The sequence below is a fragment of the Beta vulgaris genome, chromosome 2, assembly GCF_026745355.1.
Source record: "Beta vulgaris subsp. vulgaris cultivar EL10 chromosome 2, EL10.2, whole genome shotgun sequence".
Classification (NCBI taxonomy): domain Eukaryota; kingdom Viridiplantae; phylum Streptophyta; class Magnoliopsida; order Caryophyllales; family Amaranthaceae; genus Beta; species Beta vulgaris.
The window spans coordinates 25,003,288-25,024,539 of NC_079203.1; the positions used below are offsets into that span (position 1 = coordinate 25,003,288).

The 21,252-nt window shown below is 34.5% G+C and overlaps 1 long non-coding RNA gene across 1 annotated transcript; it reads left to right on the forward strand.

Annotated features, from left to right (window-relative positions):
- The first annotated feature begins 13,762 nt into the window (after positions 1-13,762).
- Positions 13,763-14,665, forward strand: LOC125495171 (uncharacterized). Its single transcript, XR_007271856.2, has 2 exons — positions 13,763-13,979; positions 14,366-14,665. It is a non-coding gene; the product is annotated as an uncharacterized LOC125495171 (long non-coding RNA).
- The last annotated feature ends 6,587 nt before the right edge of the window (positions 14,666-21,252 follow it).

The window sequence follows — 21,252 nt, forward strand, 5'->3', positions numbered from 1 at the left end:
CCAACTTGCACACATCGAGCGATATCTGAAGCATATCCAAGTGGTAGCTTTGCATTTTTAATGACCTGGCAAAACAATCGCTTCTCTTCTAATGACATTGAGAAGCGTGATTTTGGGAATACTTCCTTACCATCTTCTACTACTTGAGGATGAAGTTCATGCATCCAATTTAAGGCTTTCGAATCTTGACGAACATTAGCATGATCTTTGCTCTTTCCAGGTAAATCTAACAGTGTCGCAATGATATTATCACATACATTTTATTCAATATGCATTACATCAAGATTATGGCGAAGTGAACAATGCTTCCAATATGGAAGTTCAAAAAATATTGGTACCCTTTTCCATGGAACCTCTCTTTCTTGTTTCGTTATCTTTTGCAACTTTCCACATTTATTTCGAAAATCACAAAGTAACTCCTTATATTCGATTCCTGTTAAATGCATTGGTTGGTCTCTTGGCCCCGCAACTCCAAGGAAATATCTCTTATTATGACGCCAGAGTGGGACAAATCTAAAAAAGTAGGGTGACCCATATAAAAATGCTTGTGGCTTTTGTTGAAGAATAAGGATTCAGTTTCATAATGACAAGCAGGGCATGCAAGTTTCCCTTTTGTGCTCCAACCAAACAACATTGCATAAGCAGGAAAGTCACTAATAGTAGACATCAATATTGCATGCATATCAAACCTTTGATTGCTTAAAGAGTCATAAGTTTCCAATCTAACCTCCCACAATTCTTTCAAATCCTTAATTAGTGGTTGCAAATAAACATGAATATCATTTTCGGGGGATAAGGGACCAGGAATAAGCAATGCTAACATCAATAATTCAGGCTTCGTAAGCAACCACGGAGGTAATTTTTAATTGATCAATATCATTGGCCACGTATTGTGTACAATGCTCATACTGTGAAATGGGTTAAACCTGTCTGAAGCTAACCCAAGCCTCACACTACGAGCATCTTTGGCAAGGTCTGAATATCTCTTGTCAAATGTTTTTCATGATTCACCATCCCTTGGATGTTGTAAAAGCTCATCTTCTGAATCATTCGTTTTACGTCATATCATGTACTTTGCAGTTTCCGGACACATAAATAACCTTTGCAACCTTTTCTTAATTGGAAAATACCTTAGAACTTTAGCAGCAATTTTATAATCCTTCCCGTTAGTCTTTTCTTTATTAGTTACTTTCCACCTTGAAGTCTTACAAACAGAACAACTTATTGTATTTGCGTGCTCCTCCTAATACAACATGCAGTTATAAGGGCATGCATCAATCTTCTGACAATCTATCCCTAAAACTCTTAAAATATTTTTTGCTTCATTAAAAGACTTGGGCAAATTTGCATCGGGTAGCGTGTCTCTAAATATTCCTAACAAAGCCGACATTGCTACATTGCTCAACTTATGGTCACACTTGTATATAAATAGATGAATAAGAAAGGACAGTTTGGAAAATTTCTTGCAACCTGGTAATAATTTTTGTTGACCTTCTTTTATTAATCTATAAAACTTCTTTGCATCTTCATTCGGCCCTTCTCTCATTGTATCATGCAACAACCCATCAATGTCATCATTCATGTCTAATATCGCATCATGTTCTTCTGTCACATCCGGTTCTTTTTCAATATATATATCTAAGTCTAACAACTTATCAGTTCTGGGAACAAAACCATTAACTATGATATGATCCCTAACAACATTTCTATACTGCCTGATACATATTGATTAAGATAACAAGAGCATTCAAAGTAAGAAACAAGAACAAAGGAAACAAGAACAATCGAATGTATCTAACCGGTTCAATTTGATTGAACAACCACCACTTTCACAACCCAATTACCACCAAACTAAGATCAAGTTATAACAATAAGCTTCTAACTTGCATCCACTTTGAGTTTCAATCACTAATTCAACGATTAGTGATAGAATTAAGCAAAGATTTGTAAATGGTCTAAACTGACCGATAGGAACAATAAGCACACAGCTTAAGGTTTTGAGTATAACTCTTTCAATTTTCATTCAAATGACTTAATTCAAAAAGACAGCAAAGCTAACATATTTGTTTACATTGTGTCCAAATTTCGGCTGATTTGGACTTCCCTAGCTATGCCAACTAAGCTAATAAAAAACATGAAACAACAATTACAAACTGTCCAGCACACCTTCTAAAAACTAGCTTAGATTTCTATTGGAAGTTACAAAACAGTAAAACTACCAATAGGATACTAAAGTAAACATATTAAACTATTACTCCTCAAAAGCTTGTACCATTTGCAGAAGAAATGATTGTTGCCCAAAAGCTTCAAAGAGAAGCTAGGACAGACGCTGGGGAGCTGGGCAGCAGCACTCCTTGCCTTGAAGCCTTCTCCTCTCATTGGATGAAGCTCTCCTTGCCATGTGAACTTCATGTGGACTTCCCCTCTTCCTTAAGTCTTCAATTCAGTAGGAGGTGGCAACCAAAAGCAACAAAAAACATCTCCTAAAACTAGCTTATACAACCGGATTACATGAGCTTATACTAGCTTAACTCTTAAAGCATGATTAACATAACTTAAGCATGTACTTAGGCTACTAATCACTTACTAAACTTGATTAACAATACATAATGATGTTTAAGGTGTCATTAAGTATTACTAATCTTGCTTAAGTAGAGATTAACATAGGATTAGCCTAATCAAGTTGCTTAAGTAAGGTTTTAGAATAAACCGAGCTAGTTAGGCTTAGAAATTGAACCTCCTTTACCATGTTCTCCTTTTGATCATGTAGAAGAAGACCTTGGTTGCTTGAACTAGATGCTCCTGCATCATTCTCCTCAGGTTCGAAAAGGTCTTCTTGTAACTCTGAATCATCTGCAAGATATGGAGCTAAATCACCAACATTGAATGTAGCTGAGATGTTCCCCATTTCATCTAGCAATTCTATCTTGTATGCATTGTTGTTGATCTTCTCTAGCACTTTGAAAGGACCATCACTTCGTGGCATTAGCTTGTTCTTCCTCCTTGTAGGAAATCTCTCCTTCCTTAGATGTAACCACACTAGATCACCTGGCTTGTAAAGAACTTCTTTCCTGTGCTTGTTTGCTCGAACCTTGTATGCTTCATTCACCTTCTCTATTCTGGTTCGAATTTGCTGATGAAGTTGCTTTATTTCCTCTGCTTTCACTTCAGCTTCCTTGCTACTATGTGCTTCAATAGGAAATGGAAGTAAATCAATAGGACTTAAAGGATTAATCCCATAATTTACCTCAAATGGTGAGTGTTTAGTAGCATAAGTTGGTGATCTATTGTAAGCAACTCAGCATGAGCTAGCTTTAGATCCCAATCCCTTTGAGACTTGTTCACAAGTGTCCTTAGCAGCATAGTTAATGTCCTGTTGGTCACCTCAGTCTGGCCATCAGTTTGAGGATGAGCAGTAGTACTAAACAGCAACTTAGTACCTAAAAGCTTCCACAAGTTCTTCCAGAAATAGCTAAGAAACTTTACATCTTTATCAGAAACAATAGACTTAGGAACTCCATGAAGTCTAGTTATTTCTTTAAAGAACAAATCAGCAACATGAATAGCATCATCAGTTTTATTACAAGGAATGAAATGGGCCATTTTAGAGAATCTATCTACCACCACCATGATTGCATCTTTCTGCCTTTGAGTTCTAGGTAGAGCAACAATGAAATCCATGCTCACATCTTTCCATGGTTGAACTGGAACAGGTAGAGGTGTGTAAAGTCCTTGATGAAAGGAACTTTTAGCCTTCTGACATATAGAACATCGAGCTAGAATAGCATGAACATCTCCTGCAAGTTTCGGCCAGTAGAAGTGTTCTTGCAATACATCAACAGTTTTGTTAATGCCAAAGTGTCCTGCTAGTCCTCCTCCATGAACTTCCTTGATTAGCAAATCCCTTAATGAGCATTTAGGGATACACAGCTTGTTGTTTCGAAAAAGAAAGCAATCTTGCAATGAATATGCTCCATGAGATCCTTCTTTGCATGCTTCTAACAATAAAGAGAAATCTGGATCATCATAATACAAGTCTTTAAGATGACTAAAACCAAGTACACGAGCCTCCATAAGAGAAAGCATAGAATGCCTCCTTGATAAAGCATCTGCAACAATGTCCACACCACTTGCATCACACTCCACTTCAAACACTTTCTTGAAATCAGGTAAGGCTAGAACAGGAGCCTTACTAAGCATGTTCTTCAATTGATCAAATGCCTCTTGTGCTGCAGGAGTCCAAATAAAGGACCCTTTCTTGATACACTCAGTCAATGGCGCCAAGATGGTGCTAAAGTTCTTGATAAATCTCCTGTAAAAAGAAGCTAAACCATGGAAACTTCGAACCTCAGTGATAGATTTAGGAACTGGCCATGACTTGATTGCTTCCACCTTAGATTCATCCATAGAAATGCCATTAGATGACACTATGAATCCAAGAAATGTCACACTTGAAGTAAAGAACTCACACTTCTCCATCTTTGCATACAGCTTCTTTTCCCTTAGTTTAAGGAAAACCTTCTTGAGATGCATTAGATGTTCCTGTTCACTTTGACTATACACAAGAATATCATCAAAATAAACAACAACAAAGATACCAATGAAGGGCTGAGTACCTCTGCATAAGTCTCATGAAAGTACTAGGAGCATTTGTCAAACCAAATGGCATCACACGCCACTCATACAAACCACTCTTAGTTTTAAAAGCTGTTTTCCATTCATCACCCTCTTTGATTCTAATCTGATGATAACCACTTCTTAAATCAATCTTCGAAAATATAGTGGAACCATGTAACTCATCAAGCAAATCATCAAGTCTAGGTATTGGATACCTATACTTCACTGTTATGTTGTTAATAGCACGACAATCCACACACATCCTCATAGAACCATCCTTCTTAGGAACCAAAATGACAGGCACAGCACATGGACTAAGACTTTCTTGCACAAATCCTTTAGCTAACAACTCACTAACTTGTTTTTGAACTCCTTAGCTTCTTCAGGATTACATCTATAAGCTGGTTTATTAGGTAAAGGGGCGCCAGGTATAAGTCAATTTGGTGTTCAATTCCTCTACTAGGGGGTAATCCACATGGAAGATCAATAGGAAAAACATCACCAAACTCCTTCACTAAAGGTTTCACCATTTCGTGCACTTCATTAAAGTTTACATCATTTTCATCCAATAACAACAACAAATACATAACCTTCCCCTTTTCTACAGCTTTATCAAGTTGAGGTTTAGAAAGGATTAAGGTTTTTTTTGTTTGTGTTTTAGGTGAGGTTGTTTTGGTTTAGATGATTCGGCCATGGCTAGGACTAAGTACAATTTTCTTCTTGTTATGCATGAAAGTGTAAGTATTAGTCCTACCATTATGCAAGGTTTCTTTATCAGATTGCCAAGGTCTACCTAAGAGTACATGACATGCATCCATAGGTAATACATCACATAAAACTTCATCTTTATAAGAATCACCAAAAGAAAAGCTAATTAAAGCTTGTTTTGTTACCTCCACACAATTGCCATCATTAAGCCAATGAAGCTTATATGGTTTTGGATGTGAGAAAGTAGCATGATTGAGCTTGTCCACCATAGAAGATGAGCACATTGGTGCAGCTTCCTCCATCAATGATCATCGAACATATCTTCCCTCCAATCAAGCATTTGGTTTGAAAGATTTGATCCCTTTGAGAAGGAACCAATTCAGCTTCTTTGGCATGAAGAACTCTTCTTAGAACAAGGCTTAAATGATCTCCTTGAGTCACCTCTCCAACCTCCAAAGCTTCATCACTTTCGGCCTCCTCTTCAGCTCCTCTTCTTGGTTTTCTCTGTTCAAGTGATTCTTCAATGTTTTTAATGTCAATTAAAGTCATTACTCTTTTATTAGGACATTGAGCTTGATAATGACCATAACCATGACACTTAAAGCATTTACATCAGATTTTTTTGAGGTTTCATCCACTACTTTCTTCCCTTTATCAACTACTTTCAACCGTCCACTTTAGGGGTGTAAGGAGATGTGTATGGTGTTTTAACATTAGAAACTCCCTTAGAATAGGTAGTTCCCTTCACAAAAGGTTTCTTCTTCTTCTCCTTAATGTGTTTTTCAACTTTAAGAGCTAACTTAAAGAGTTCATCTAAGGTAGAATAAGGATGTAACTCCACCTTCCTCCTAATGTCTTTTTCTAAGCCTCCTAGAAATCTAGACATTGTTTGCTCCTCTTCTCTTCTGACATCAATTTCATTAACAACTTTTCAAACTCATGGATGTAATGTTCTACCCCTTTATGGTCTTGAGTAATTCGGCCAATTGTTATACAAATCAAGGGTGTAAGTAGATGGTAAAAACTTCTCCCTCATTTTCTTTTTTAGCTTACTCCAACTCTTGATTTTAGGCTTTTGTTTTCTATTCTAGCTATACAACATTCTCCCACCAAAGGGATGCATACCCCTTTAGCTTAGCTACAGCAACTTGAAAGATTTACATCATCATACTCCTTAAGTTCAAAGATCTCTCACACCTTGAAACCCACTCCAAATAAGCATCTGGATTAAGGTTTCCATCAAACTCAGGAACTTCTAACTTAATGTCTCTAAAATCATCTTTCTTTTGTGGTTTTCTCCTAGTTCTTGAAGATTCAGAAAGAACCTCCTCACTACTATCATAAGCTACACCTTCATCCTCCACATTCTCTCCTTAAAGGCCTCTATACCCTTCTCTACAACAGTCATCAAATTAGCCATTTGTTCACTCAAAGTGGCATTTGATTCTCCATCCCACCATCCTTGCTTCATGCACATTCATACCTCTTTTGAACTGATTTTCTTCACCTCCACTCATGATTGATTCAACCTCAATGAAAGTTAGGCTAGAAAGAAGAAAAGAAGTGTGTTTGGCTTAGAATAGGTTCGGTTTTGGGGGGGATTGTGTTTGGGTTTTGTTTGTGTGTTTAATGTGTTTAAGGGATGAATTAGAATGCTCTTAATCAACCTACAGCTCTGATACCAAATGATACATATTGATTAAGATAACAGAGCATTCAAAGTAAGAAACAAGAACAAAGAAACAAGAACAATCGAATTGTATCTAAACCGGTTCAATTTGATTGAACAACCACCACTTTCACAACCCAATTACCACCAAACTAAGATCAAGTTATAACAATAAGCTTCTAACTTGCATCTACTTTGAGTTTCATCACTAATTCAACGATTAAGTGAAGAATTAAGCAAAGATTTGTAAATGGTCTAAACTGACCGAAAGACAATAAGCACACAGCTTAATGTTTTGAGTATAACTCTTTCAATTTTATTCAAATGACTTAATTCCAAAAGAAGCAAAGCTAACATATTTGTTTACATTGTGTCCAAATTTCGGCTGATTTGGACTTCCCTAGCTATGCCAACTAAGCTAATAAAAAACATGAAACAACAATTACAACTGTCCAGCACACCTCCTACAAACTAGCTTAGATTTCTATTGGAAGTTACAAAACAGTAAAACTACCAATAGGATACTAAAGTAAACATATTAAACTATTACTCCTCAAAAGCTTGTCCAATTTGCAGAAGAAATGATTGTTGCCCAAAAGCTTCAAAGAGAAGGTAGGACAGACGCTGGGAGCTGGGCAGCAGGCATCCTTGCCTTGAAGCTTCTCTCTTCATTGGATAGCTCTCCTTGCCATGTGACTTCATATGGTTCCCTTTCCAAGGCTTCAATTCAGTAGGGGTGGCAACCAAAAGCACAAAAACATCTCCTAAACTAGCTTAACAACGGATTACATGAGCTTATACTAGCTTACTCTTAAAGCATGATTAACATAACTTAAGCATGTACTTAGGCTACTAATCACTTACTAAACTTGATTAACAATACATAATGATGTTTAAGGTGTCATTAAGTATTACTAATCTTGCTTAAGTAGAGATTAACATAGGATTAGCCTAATCAAGTTGCTTAAGTAAGGTTTTAGAATAAACCGAGCTAGTTAGGCTTAGAAATTGAACCTCCTTTACCATGTTCTCCTTTTGATCATGTAGAAGAAGACCTTGGTTGCTTGAACTAGATGCTCCTGCATCACTGCCAAAAACGATAATGACAAACATTGCAAGGACAACAAATCTGGTTCCCTTGTGCTTTAATAGCAAAAGTCTTACTAATGGACTCCTCAACTCCTTCTTCATATTTCATCGCTCCATCTTTGAAACATCCACCACTTTTTATCTATGTTATCCATTTTGTTCCTTAACCGTATGTTACAAACTAGAACATTAAGTCAGCATCCAATTTTAAAAAATTATAAAAATCCTCAAATTTTAAAACAAATTGTTAATATAAACTTTGAAATAAAGTAGGTTATGTTAAGTAAACATATGGTTAGTAACGTACAAGACACTTTTACTTCTGTCTCAATGCTGTGAAATAAAGTAGGTTCTGTTATTATTTTAATCCATATGACAACTAAAGCAGATAATCCATGTGACAACTAGAATAAACACTAGTACAAAGTTGGCCTAAGGTAACATGTATGAGGTAACACTTTTCAAAATCTAAGTTTGTCTAATATATATGTAACACCTTGGTAACACTTAATCAATTCGTAACACTTAATGTAACACATTTTCAATAAGTAACATTTTGAAGTAACACTTTTTTAATTGAGAAACATTTTGATGTAACACTTTTAAATAGGTAACACCTTTAGGTAACATATACATATTGGTAACATTTAGCAGTAACACTTTTTTTTCTTTAAGTAACACTTTAAGATAAGTAATTTTTTAGAGTGTAATTTAAGTGTAATTTTTAATAATATTATGATTTCTTATATACTTGTATTATTTCTTATAAAGCAATATTTTCAACAAATTAAACTAATCTTCCATCTTGTCAAAAACTAAAAACAAATATAAAAAAAAAAAACATAAACAAAAAATCAAAGTCAACTTTAATTAATTAATACTAATGATATCATCGATCCCGAAAATGTTTGGCGCTTAATCAGCCGCCAAAGAGATTAAAGTCTTGATTTTTCTTTTGCTGCTTAGGTCGTTTCAGTTCAACATACACTACTGCACGCACCTAGACTCGCTCACCACCACCACGCTTGAATTCGCTCCCTACCACGCCTGAATTCGCTCACCACCAGTCACCAGCGTCGTTCAATCTTGTCATTTCAGAGAATTTAATCGGTTAGTCTTGATTCTAATTGTCCGAAAATACTAGTTCTCTTTGATAATTGATCATGTTCAGTTTATAATTATGTTAATCGTTTCTCAATTTATTTGATGATTCATTGATTTCCTCTCTCCTAAATTTGTTCCAGTCAGATTCGATAATATCAGGAACTCACCCCACTCCTTAATTCGCTCAACACCGCTCACCGTTTAGAGAATTTAATTGGTTAGTTTTTATTTTAATTGTTCGAAAATATCAGTTTCTTTGATAATTGATCATGTTCAATTCAGAATTTGGGTAATGGGTTCTCAACTTGTTTGATTTGATTCATTGATTTATTTGATTCATTAAAAAATATATCGAATTTAGTTGATGTTCTCATCAAAAAAAATTTTGAAGTGAATGATCTCCTGCATTATTTTGTGAGTAGGTGGGTTGTTGTCAACTCTGTGTGGGCAGTGGGTTTTTGTGTTCTCCTGGTGATCTGTTTTACGAGCCTCTTTCTTGTTTGTTGTGGATTGCGGCTATTTAGTTTGGCATTGTTTAATTTTATAGGTTAAGATTTATTTTGTTTTGACTTTGCTGTGTGGATTATTGGTGCTCTTCTGGTTTCTTTCCATCAATTCCCTTCACTAAAGTAGCTTGACTTAGTGGGCGTTTTCTTTAGTTCCTTCAGATGGAGGATAAGGAGTTTTTATCAACCATACTTGAGATGTTGGTGGCCCCTTGTTGAGCTTGCTTGCAGCCTATGTTTAGTCAACTTTGAGTTATTTTATTTCACATCACCCCTATATATTTGTTATTGTCATAGAGATGTGCCAAGCAGAGCAACACACTTTTATCTTCCAGTTCCTGCAAAATTGAGCTTAGAACAGTCAGACAAGTCTGTACAGAAAGCATCGAATTACACTAATACACTTACTAAAAGGCTCCAAAAGTTACTTCTTGAGTATCTCTTTTAAAATGTTGCTAAGATAGAAGCCTTAAGAATCAAAAGTACCTGAAGAGTTATCAAAGCAACATTAAGAGGGAAACTGTAATTGGAGTCCATGAAGGTTGCCTTTGTTGATCGAGAAGCCTTCCACTTCTCTGAATTCTGCAGAATAGTTCATGAACATGTTAGATTCAATTCAAGTAGATAGCAGCTTGTATTAGTTACCACAGCCATACCTCTTATATGTGTCATTGACAATTCCCCTGCATAGTTTAAACAATATATTGTAAACAATACCCGCATCACCTAGGAAAAGGTCTTCCTTCCAGTCTTGTAGAGGGTCCACAGTTAGTATGCAATAATACCAAATTGAAACCATTTACTCAGCCACAATGATGTCGTTTTTATCCGTGCATAGGTTGTTTATTTATATATTTCTTAATTTCCTTTTTTTCAAGGGGTGAGTGCACGTTGTTGAACATAGTGATACCCTTGTGACTGATACTTGTTCAAAGTTATGATCTTACCAGGTAAACTGCATTAGGTCCATCATACCAGCATCTTGATGAAATCTGCACAAGAATGGCTAAAAAACTTGTGAAAATATTCAGCAGAAAGATATCAAATCATGTTAGAGCTTATACAGCTGAATTCAACAATCCATTCTTCCTTGCTTCCAACTTTTGTAAGAATCCATTCTTCCTTGCTTCCAACTTTTGTAACCATACTCAAGTTACTAGCATTATATGTGGGTTTCCTGTGTTTGGTTCTCAAGTTCACACTCTCTTGCCTGAAAAAGCTCAATACAGTAAGTGAACCCAACACTTTATTACTCTTCATATTACTTCATAACTCCAACATATAAAATAAATAATTTAGACACTTGGACACGTACCCATACGTCCTACATGAGTATCGTAATCAGAGTAACATAGCCTAAGAATACCTTCTTTACACCAATAGAAAGTACATATAATGAAAAGAAAACATCTCACCTTAGTGGCAAAGCCAAAAGAAAAGTAAATACAGGATTCATATTGGTGCATGCACCGGAAAAGGCAGCAGATGTGTGTCTAATCTTCAAACTGTGCGGGTGCAGGGGGTTCTGTGCAGGGGGTTCTGTGAGGTCAGATGACAGAAACACACTCCACTAATACATTGAACTGAATAGCACCCCATAACTAACAAATAAGATGAGAAGTGATCCTGATTTTGCAATGTTACTTTTATTATTTGACCTAATAGTTATATCAATTACAACATCTTTTTTGTAGGAAGTAAGATCGATATGGCAGATTATGAAAACATAAGAGAAATGAGGATAGCACAAAACAAAATAAAAATGAAGGAAATGGGAGTTACTACAATGGCTAATGAATTATTTCACCCAAAGAAAATTAAAAAGAAATCTAAGAAGGTGGTCGAAGGCACTGATGAGTACACACCTAGTGACGAGGAGAACCAATTGAGTGACGAGAATGGCGTGGAGTTAAGGAGAAAAACTATAAACCTGAGGACCGGCTCAAAGAAGGTAATTATATAATTCATAAAAGTTGTGGTTTATAATTATTAACTTTACCGCTATGGTTTAATCATGTTTATCTTTCGTATTTTTTAAGGTTTCGGCAGTTCAAGGAAAAGACCCTAGTAAGATGAAAGAGAAGACAAATGTTTCGTCGATGTCAATGGCAGCTAAAACTAAGATGCACTATCCAAACACTCAGAAAGAACACTTAGAGAAAGGGATGCAATGAAGAGTTCTGACTCAGCAACATAATGTAGGCCTAAGTGTAGTAGTGAATTCTGAGGAAAGGGTGAGCAAGTCTAGTGCCCATAAACAACTAGCATCCCAAATCCAACATCAGAAAGAGGTTGAACGTGGTCACAAAACAAAGATGGGGCATACTAAGGCAATGGTTGCTCCCGGCTCACTCAGTGATTACATTAAGATGAAAACACATTTAAAGGGAAAGGAAGTGAGAGAGAAACAAATGAGGTATTTCTGCGAAAAGCGAATACTCAATCAAATGTTTTGAAAGACCTAAAATATCAAATGGTCGGTTCCCAATTGGAGAGATTTTCAGAAGCAAATCATTTCCAACATGTCTTAGAGGAAGAAAATGAAAATAACATGAACTCATATGACTTCGAATCAAGACATATATCAGATGATGATGATGCTGAATGTGGTAATGATGATGTTCAAGGTGGTATTGATGAAAGTAGTGGTAATGGTCACTAATCCTAGCATTTTAAAGCTTATAATTCTGATTTTCTATAAAGTTAGAAAGATACATTTTCTAATTATTGCCTTTGCTTGTTTCTTTATAGCATTGTCAAAAGTGAAGTGAACTAGAGGACCAACTATGTGCAAAGATGTCCACGAATGGACAGTAGATGATCGTAAGCCCATAATTTTGAATGAAATGGGGAAGCCTATTGGTCCTGATAAGAAGACTTAGATAAATTTTCAAGATTTCTAGGCACTTTAGCTCGTAATTGTAGTCTTGCTCCATTGAACAAACTTAATTGGCATAAGGTCCTTGATAAGGATAAAATTTGGGAATTTATCAAAGTATGAGTTCTTTTAATATATATAGGAATTAGGGACTATAAATTCTTGATCTCTTTGAATATATATATATATATATATATATATATATATATATATATATATATATATATATATATATATATATATATATATATATATATATATATATATATATATATATATATATATATATATATATATATATCTAAATGACTCATGATTGTTGCAGACTAAGTTCATTATCTCTGGAGAAGGGAAGGACTATGTGTTGGCAGCAGTTGGAAAACTTTGGCGTCGACATAAAAGCATTGTAAAGAAGAAACACTTTAGTGCTTATGACAATGATGATGACAGATTGGAAAATGCTCCCGATAATATTCCAGAAGCTTATTTCAAAGAATTATTAGATTATTGGAAATTAGATATCATTGAAGTAATTGTTATGCTTTCACATTATCTAAGTTATTCTTATCAAATTCACAAACTACCCGTTTTAAAGGAACTTTCTAAGAGGTATTCATCTTTTTTTTCTTAACACGCAGGAAGAAAGCAAGAAGAAAAGTGAAAGCAGTATCAACCAAAAATATAGGCACACCATGGGTCCCGTGAGCTTTGCAAGGAAGGAACGTGAATTGGTAAGTTAATTATAATGAATAATAATATCTTTGCTTTATTTTTACTTATCACCCCTTGGCACGATCATGTAACTTTTTTGTATTCCGGATTCTTTTGTATATTTCCATGCTAGCAACAACAAGATAATGAGAAAAAATGACCATCCCAAGCACTGTTGTACAAAGAGTCTCGAAAGAGGAAAGCGAACAAAATATACAAAACAGCTTATGAGCCTATTAAATATAATATCGTAAGTTTAGTTGCTTTAACATTTATTTACGCTACGTTTTTTGGTTGCAACTTTGGTAGTTATTTATTCTGCTTCCATTATTTCAAATGTAGGATAAGATGGAGGAAGTTCAAATGCAAAAGCAGATTGATGGAGATAAAGTATTATGAAGTAATGAATATTGATAATTCGGACAACCAAAGGCAACTCGGAAGGTGTTCAACTATCAAAGGAAAAAAGAGTGAGGGGACTTCAGCCGTTGGTGGTGTAATCATCCCGGATGAGTTTTTGAAATCATATAAAGATCAGATTATAAAAGATACAGATGGAGAAGTAATGAAGATGTTCAAGGAACAACTCCCTCCTGAAACTTTTGCTAATTTGACTCGATCACTCGGCGACGTGTCATCTGATTTAGAGATCACGGAGCATCCTTCTAAAGATACGAATGAACAAGAGCTTCAACAGGTATTTTTTTATTATTATAGTCCATATATATTTGAGATGATGTTATATATTAGATACAATGTACAGGGAGTACATTAGATGTTCAGTTCATTAGGCATTATTTTATCGATGTATACTAAAACAAAGAAAAAGATTAACCCGGATATCCTATAACCCGACCCGAAAAAACATTGCGAAGTAATTTTGTCAAGCAATTACTACTTTGTTTGGTTCTCTTGGTTCTTGAATTTTTTTTTTTCATAAACTATAAGAACCTATCTTTTACCATATTATCAATTTGCTTTTACCATATTATCAAGTATATCACTAGTTCTAATTTTTTTTTTTTTGACAGACTAGATTTGTTATCATATAAGACTTTGAAGTTTTTTTTTTCCTTACTGCAGGATGATGGAAATAATGGCGGATTAGAGGAGCAAGCATGCATGATACTTTGAGAAGCATGCGTACATGGATAATGGAATTGAAGAATAATGAAAAGAATGACATTAAGATTGATTTAGGTTTATTTAAGGAGAGATATATATATTATGATAATTTTATGATTTAATTTTCAGATTAACTATTTATATTGTGGATGCAATAGTATGTTTTCGATTGAGTATACTCTTTGGCTCATTTTTTACAATGGTCGTTGAGTATTTCTACTCATTTATATCAATAATATAATTTTATTTCCTCTTCAATTATTACGTTTATAAGTTTTACTATTATTATCATTGTATACATGCCGATAAATTAAACAATGTTACTATAAGATATGTGAAATAGAAGTGTTACACTATAAAACTAGCTGATAAGAAAGTGTTGCCAAATATCTAATTGAGTGTTACATAGGCTGATTCAAAATGATACATAATATTTAACAAAGTGTTACTATAAGTCAAGAGATGACATAAAAAATGCTACTATAGACGAAAAAGTGTTACATAAAACATTATTAGTAACACTGTAAAAATGCTACATTAGATTGAAAAAAGTGTTACGTTAGAGAATTTTGAGTAACACTTGAGAAAGTGAAAAATTAGCATTGGAAAGTGTTACCTTAGAGAATAGGTAGCACGGGCAGATGTTTCACTTACAAAAGTGTTATATGACCTAAAGCAACACTTTTAGGCCATTAAGTAACACTTTTGGGGTGATACTTTAGGCCAATTATGCACTAGTGAAAATCAGGGAAAAAAGTCATGGTTGTAGCATGTATTACTTGTAGTCTGCAAAGAAAACTATGAAAAATAAAATAAAAGTAAGGGCTGAAACTCTTTTTTACTTACGAGGTTGAGATTTCAAGATACTTCTGCTATTTCAATAACATAGTAGAGGTGATCATTTTGGCCCGACCCGCTTTTGGGCCGGGTTTTGGGTAGAATTTTTCGGCCCGCGGGCCGGGCCCGGTCGTATTTTTTGGCTTTGGGCGGGATTTGGGCAAGCCAAAAACGACTTTTTAGTCTATTTTCTGGCCCGGCCCGTTTTGGCCCGCAAAAGCCCGCTAATTTAGTCCCGAATTAGCGGGCATTGGACACAAAAATTCGGCCCAAATTTAGGCCCGACCCGACCAATGGGCAAATTTTTTTGGCCGTGACTCGGCCCGAACCCGGCCCGATCCATGATCACCTCTATAACATAGCACATAGCAGAATTTCAATAACATTTCAAGAAAATTCTGCTAACTACATTTCAATAACATAGCAGAATTTCAATAACATTCGTAACATAGTAGAATATATTGAGATTTCAACATAGCACTTTAACCGCCTCCATAATGCTAGAAACAAGTCAGAAAATTCGTGGATAACAATTAACAACTACTCTTCTTCTCTCTTTCACGGGGAATGGGTGGGGTTAGGCATTCTGAATTTTCTATATTTTAATCAAGCACTTCTAATGAAAAAGGTACGGTGCATTTACAAAAATTCACAACTTCTCCTGGCAAAAGTGTATTTGAATCACAACTCTAACATTCCACAACTAAAATTCCAAGAACATCCAAATCATGGGGAAGTCGAAGACTTCAGAATGCGGAACAAACATTACTTCAGAACCTACTAGTACAAGGTAACAGAACCTACTTTATTTCACAGCTAAAATAATGTTTCCTAAAACATAAAATTCCAATAATAAATTGATTGAAGAACATACCTTATGAAGCTCAACTAATGATCCGAAATTTCCCCTCTTTGTTGGGTTTTCTTGAATTTCGACTCTTTGGTGTCTTTTCTTGAATAATTTACCCTCTATATTTATATCCTATTACCATGGACCAAAACAATAACTGTAATATTAGAGAATTTCCAGAAATCGATTGAAGAATTTCCATAATTCACAAAATTCGAGAAAGTACCTTTATTTTGGAGCTCGACTGGGTTTTGTGACTTTTGAAGGATTTCCAGAATTCCCAAAATAGAATTATGCACCTTTGAAGTTCAAAATTTCGACTCTTTGCTTGTTTTTCTTGAATTTCGCCTCTGTGAAGTAGTGTTTAAACTTTCGTGAAATTTCGCCTGGCCTCTTGCTCTTAGTATATAATTGGGTGAATTCAGTTCGTGCTTTCAGTTCATAGGAGAGATTTGGGATCGGAGATTGCAATTTGTTGGCAAACCTGCAATTGATAGGGTTTTTCAGTTGTGATCTCGATGTCAGTTACCTGATCAATCGGTTTCCTTGTTTTAGGGAGATAAGGCACTATTCAAACTTTGTGAAGTGTTTAAACTTTCGTGAAAAAAACTGAGGGAATAATTGTTACGCGTAATTTTTTATGGATGGAGTATGTGGCTAGCTAACGCAACGAATAAGACGAATACGCGAATTAAGTTATAACATCATCAAATGCAACGACCATCCCAAGTCGTTGCAATAGATATATCTAATGCAACGACCATCACCAAGTCGTTGCAATAGAGATACATCTAATGCAACGGTTACTATAAAGTCGTTGCAATAGCTTAATCTATGAACCTAAATTGAAATGGGTCGTTGCAATAGATGATCTTACTGCAGCGGTATTAAAAAATAACTGTTGCATTAGCTTATTTTAACCATTGCGTTTTATTAATAATGTAATAGTGTATAGAACCTACTGTTGGGGATAGTAGTATTGTTTTACGAGTCTAGCACTACGTAACACTCTTTGTGCAAGATCAAGGTACGTTATGTAGCTAGATCTTTTGAAATGTGATTTTATGTGATAAAGTTGTTTATTGATTTAATAGTTGGAAGCGGTTACAATATTTTAGTATTCCTCTTGGAAGTGAAAAGAAGGAATGATTTATTAATCATTTCTATCGAAAAGTTTTGTTATCCTTTTCGGAAAATTAAATTGTTTTTACAAGTGAAAGAAGGAATGATTTATTAATCATTTTTATAAAAAAAAGTTTTGTTATCCTTTTTGGAAATAAAAAATGTTTTTACAAGGAAAGGTTTGATTGGTTTTATGAACTTTAAATGTTCAAAAAGTTGTTTATGAGAAAAGGAGATTTATTCATGACTTACAAGTCATATTATTATTATTACCACTTAATTAACATCAAGAGCTTCAAAGTTCACTTGTTGGTAATTATAGTTACCCCTTAATATAGCTCTGTGATGGGATGACTAGCTTGGGGGGGGGGTGCACACTTAGCAAATAGAAGGCCGAGAGATAAGAAGATGAATTGTTTTCAAGATTATTTTTTAATCCAAGTTGTTTGGAAAGAGTTTGTTCTCAAAAGGTTATTCTTGAATTATTATTCAAGTGTTTGGAAAGAGTTTGTTCTTAAAAGGTTATTCTTGAATTATCATTCAAGTGTGTGGAAAGAGTTTGTTCTTAAAATGTTATTCTTGAACTATTATTAAAGTGTTTGAAATTAGTTTATTCTTAAAGAGATATTGTTGAATTATTAGTGATGGAGTTTTCAAAATGAAAAATGTTGCGAACTAACAAATGTGTTACTTATCTAATATATTTCTTACTCAGTTTTATACTGATTTTTATTTCCTTTTTCCTATTTGGCTTTTCCCTGTTTACCTTTTACCTTTTTGGTAAGCTGTTTTGCAAGTGGATTTTGGATGTGCATGGGAGCATACTAGCAAGAGGATCTTCACCTAGATTAGGATGTTTTACTTATATTGATTTTTGAGAAAATATTTACTTTTATTAATAATGAGGTATTATTATTTTTAATTTAAAGTCTTCTCCTGTAAGTTATTTTGTTAGTCAGTAGTTGGTTGCTGAAAGCGTGTTAGACACGTGGCGGTAATGCTCTTAAATTACTCAAATATTATTTACTAAATTATTTATTTAAAAGTGAGTAATTTGGGGGTGTTACATCTAAAATATTTACCAACCTCGTTATACGAAGTGGTTTGCATGCATCAGTAGTTTGTGCAATTTCGTTACCTTTGTTTATTTTGGTGAGTGTTTCTATCCACTTATGACCTTTTTGCTATTTCTTTCCTGTTGCTCTTGGCTTATGTGTGTGGCTGTGTATTTATTTCGATGTGTTGGTTGTTATCTTGGGTAGGAGTCCTTGCTCTATCAGTTCCAATTTTATATGGCAAATATCAGAGCACAATTGATGATAAACTACAAGTAGGATGAAAAATTATTGAAGCAGGTTATAGAGAGCTTGATCTAATTGTTCTGAAAAAGATCCTAGTCTCCTTGTACAAGAAGAAGAAGAAGAGGAAGAAAAAGAGTCAGTAGGCTGCTTTGGTAATCTCTTCTTACTTCTCCCAAATTCTACTTACCTTTCCCATTTTTCCATTCCTTGCTTGACATGTTATAGCTCTTGAATTATGGATTATGAATTATGTTTGATCAAACTAATGTTTAAATCATGGTTTAGATTATGTCACTAGTGTTGAAATTTGTTTAGGTTTTCTAGTTGTAGTATTTTGATTGTGGTGTAGGAAAGAATGGATGTGGAAGTTGCAGGAACTGAGTTGCCAAAGGCGAATGGTGAAGTGAAGACTAAAGTGCATGAACAAGACAATGGAAAAATCAATTTCATTGTGGTTATCACATACGGTTCGTGGTGTTGATGAAGTGAAGTTGGGAGGAAAGCCGAATGATGCCTTAAGTGTCAACATTGCCAAGGATGCAATTGATGAATGATCAGAGGAGGCACAAACCCATCACTTTTAATTTTTCAAGCACCGATAGTGGGATGACCAGAAGTTAAAGGTTGAATTTGAGTTGACTGAGAAAGAAATTCAGAAGAAAAATATACAAATAGGCCAGATAATTGTAGATATAAGGGCTGAAAATGTTATTAGAATGTTGTTTCTTTTATAACCCTTTTTCTAAAGTTAGTGAATTGGATAAAATTACCAATGTATTACAGAGGCTGTTACTGGATGGAAAGTTCCCTCTAATACTTTTCAGGTGCACTTTGATCTGAAATACTATTGTCTACCTTTTATGTATAGAAATTTTATGTAGGGAAAATATCCTCTAGTATAGAAAAGAGAACTGTTACAAAAAAAACAGAGTTTTTTTTTATAACTTTTTGATATCTTTGACTTTTATTTTTGCTCTTCATGACGACTTTTACTTTTAACAGATCTCTATTAATGTTAGTCTTATATTACCACTCACTTGAAGAGCATTAGTAAATGCGTTTTAGCAACAATCACAAATCTAAGATCTGACAAATCGCAAAACTAAAAGATAGCCAATTATAATCTTGCTATTATGAGTAAAAAAGGACAAAGGGGAGGAAAGAACTAGAAAGAGAGAGGAGCCGAAAAAGAGAAGATGGAAGGGCCAAGTAGATGGGGAATCTCTAATGTGACAGGGTATGTAGGAGGAAAATTAGCCTTACTAAATATTCTCTTTCATATTAATCTAGTTATATGGGCTCACTGAAATCTTACTATTAATTTACGAGTTTAGAAAAGATAAAAGGAAGGAGAGTACTAGAAGGGCAAGGGATGAGAGAGCAAGAGGATGGAGAGACGACAGAGGAAACTTTTCTAATGTGACAAGGGTATGTAGGAGGGGAATTAGCTTTACAAATATTTTCGATTTCATCTTAGTCTAATGATATATTCTCGCTAAAATCTCACAATCTACTTAGCTTATGAGTGAAAAAAGGACAAAGGGGAGGGGAGAAAGAGTCAAACAATGAAATAGGATGAGGATATATAATAGGAGAATTAGCCTTGCTGCATATTTTCTCTTTCATCTTAGTCTAAATATATAGGCTTCCTGAAATTTTACTATCTACTTTTGAGTGAAAAAAAACAAAGTTGAGGAGGGAGCTAGAAGGGGAGGGGAGAAGAGAGAGGGAAATGTTACGGAGATTTGTGAATTTTTGGTTTAAGCTTAAAAAGTAAAGACTGCATGACCATACCTGATAAGAACTCTAAAAACGTTTGCCCAATTTAATGAACACAAATTTGTTACTCAATACTAAATGTTACGGAGATTTGTGAATTTTTGGTTTAAGCTTTTTCGACTTCAAAACGAATGAATTCTGCTTGATTTTTTTTTCTAATGTTTTTTTTTATTTATACATATATATGATTAAGTTTTTTGTTTGCCTCCCTGATTGTGCTAAGTTTTTAAAACAATGTGTGAGTTGTGAGTTGAATACTGATGTTATCTACTACAATTCTACTTAACAGTTCTCAAGTACTCAGTTTTATTTTGGTTTTGAGGTATATGAGATGGTCAACTATAGTCCTCGTTATTATTAATATCTTCATTCTTTGGGATGTTAAAATTAGGATTCGATCTTATTTGTTGGTAACAAAAGAGTTCCATGATCTCATTAAAGCATCTTTCCCATCTTAGAAAAAAGGGAAAAAATCATCTCCCTACCATTGTTGGATGCTCCCCATAACGACTTTTTAATTTATTTTTTTTGTAAAACTTATTTCAATAACTCAATCTAATCATAGTCAATTATGTAACGTAAATCATTAACTCATTACTATCTCAATTTCTTTGCATGAACTTCACTAACTTGGTGACCACACATATTACACGCCTTTCATTGGTTGTGGTGTTTGGCAATCTTGCAGTTATTGTTAGTGTAAGCTTTCATTGTTGTAATTTTATTTGCACAACATCATGATTTATATGTTAATTTCATTTAATGCTCCTCTAATTTTTCTACATTATATTTCAACATTTCAAAAAATATTCTCAATTAAATACACAAACTTGATTTTAAGTCTTACCATTATGATATCTTGAGATAACAGCGCGCGATACAACAACTTTGTTTATTCCAAAAATTTGGTCTCACCTCACGCTAAGGTTATGTTCAGCTCACCTTATTTTTGCTTC